The following is a 2,805-nucleotide window of genomic DNA, read 5'->3' as shown; positions in this document are numbered from 1 at the left end:
ATAACATACACTTATGAAAAGCGTTACAATCTCGTGCATGGTTAATAGATTAATACTCTCGAGTAAATGTCGATTCAGTGGTTGTGGAATGATAAAATTCGTTTACGTTACGTAGTTTCTTTAAGAAAGAAATTTGGCGCACCCCTAAAATTATCCCCTACTTTGGTACGGTCGCGGTTGGCCTCATTGGTCAGTGTGGCCCATTTACAGTTTTGGAGGACGCTGCGTGCCCGGCTCCTTGGCAACCATTACTTCTCGCGAGAATAAAGGCAGGGTACGTTGAACAAAATGACAATACATAAAGTTGAACGTGAATAGTCTCAGGACTTTCTTTTGTCAGACCTTCACTTATGCTGCAGATTGAAGCCCTGACCTTTACCTCTGTAGCAGGGCTTGTAATGTTCTAAAAGGAAGTGTGGAGTTGTACCAATACAATCTCAGTCCCCCTAATGTTTCTTTATTGAACAATAATAATAATAATAATAATAATAATAATAATAATAATAATGATGATGATAATAATAATAATAATAATAATAGTGATACATTTCACTTGTACCACACTTTTCATTCATAGTGCTACAGTATTAATAACATAGAACACACAACATAAAGAAAATAATAAATGTTAAGATGAAAAAGCCCCAATCATATCATATGATTGGACATAGATGACTGTGTGTTGTTTGGGGGTCTGTGTGTGTGTGCATATGCATACAGTTATGTGCCTTTATGTACCATCAGTTGTGTATTCCTTACATTTCCTTTTTTTATATCATATAACTCACTTAACTATCATGATGATGATGATGATGATGATGATTTTTATTATTATCTATTTTATTTACTTATTAGTATTTTGTTTTTATGAGCAGGGAGGGGAATGTTGGGAGACTAAGGGGAAATGATGGAGGAATATTAAAAGAAAAATACAAATCTGTAATATTGCATCATATGTGCAGATTGTTCAATAAAATCTGGACTCAAAGTAGTTTGGAAGAAAATAACATCCATATTAATTGCTAAAAAGGGTATTTCATTAGTTAATTTATTAGGCAATGATGGAAATATATTAAGGTATAAGGATTTTATTGATAGATAAATCTGAATTGATAATTTACAAAATCTAATATTGTAATAAAAACATTCAAAAGCACTAAATAATTTATTAAGAGGTCATTGGATTATTAAGAGGTCATTGGATTAGTAAAACTCAGTCACCCACATTACAGCACATGCACACTGGGGGAATTCATTTTGTGGACCATAATTGGTAAGAAATGATTGTATTCCAGGCCCAAGAAGAAGAGTCTTTAATTCAATGGGCTTTATACAATAACAGATCATATAAAGACCAAATATTTATAATTTCCCATTATGACTAAATGCAAAGAAATATACTTCCTACAAAAAATGTGTATGAAATATATTCTATCCCTCATTGGAATATATTAAGACACAGATTTAACATATGTAAATAACTGTGGCAATATATATTTATAATTGTGGAATATTTTACATTTCAAAATATTCAATTGGGATTATTGTGAAGGACTAAGAAATGATTAATGCGTTAATACTAATATAATTATATTGGTTAAGTATTTCACATCTAAATAATCAATATATGACCAATAACATTAAACGCAAGTTCAAACCTGGGTGCTTTACTGACTAAATACAACCCAAAACAGCCCTTTATATTGTTTATTTATTTAATTATTCATTTATTTTATTTGTATTTATGTATTTATTATTTACATTTACATTATACTTAATTTATACAACATTGTGGTAAATGAAATGTAGTTTTTATTTACAGTTGTTACTTTATCTGTTTTTTATGAACATGATATTTCATGCTGAGATTTGATGCTTAGAATCACTTTGTTAGAAATTGCTTGTTAGAAATTTTGTACGACAACAAAACTGCTTTTGTAATCTGAATGTTGAAAATGAAGTGAGTCTTATCACACCACACACACATCTTACCACAATATAGACATGGTGAATACATGGATGTAGTCTGAAATAGTCAATCAACTGAATCTGGTAAGTGTGAAGTCTGTTCATCCTATTAGTCCTTTGTAATCTTCAATGCTACTAGTATACTCTTACATAATTTCTACCATAATATTGTTATACCTGTAGGGATAATATGTTTAATACCCATAATATACCAATAGGGAAGCACACTGACTTATTATAATATTACTGTAAGCCTTGATGAGTGAAAACTCATTAGGGTATGCAGGAATAAAACATGTTTCAACCTATAATAGAACAAATCAAAACAAAAAATCTAGAGCTGAATGATGGGCAGGAAAGGTTACAGATCTCCTGCAGTTATTCCTAAGTGAAGGCATGATCTGTCTCCTTCATGTTCTCCTTCTCTAAAAGAGGGGGCCAGTGGAGGGGCTTGGATTCAGCTAATGACAAAACAAGCTGGGGGATGATCTAATGTTTTGGCAACAACCTGCTTTAATTAACTAATTCAGGATGACCTCAGCTCTAAGAAGAGGGGAGTGTTTTTCTCTCTTTCTCCACGTGTGTGCAGAGGAGGATGCAACACTTAATGCACTGTTCCCAGGAGGACAATAATTGTTTTCTTCTCAGAAAACCCTCCGCACATCCTCCTTTGAGTCAAAGAGGAGAGCCTAAACGTCTGGATAAGTGTCGATAAGAGTGAGAGTGATGAAATGAGTAAAGTTACCACACATCAAAGAGCAGCCAAGAGCTGCGTGTGAGGCGGTCACAGCACCATCACATTATAACTGCGAGTGTTGTTTAGTTTCCATGGATTGA

Source organism: Thunnus albacares, chromosome 5 (genome assembly GCF_914725855.1).
Source record: "Thunnus albacares chromosome 5, fThuAlb1.1, whole genome shotgun sequence".
NCBI lineage: Eukaryota > Metazoa > Chordata > Actinopteri > Scombriformes > Scombridae > Thunnus > Thunnus albacares.
The sequence above is the reverse complement of the archived record's forward strand: the minus strand, read 5'-3'. Positions refer to the sequence as shown.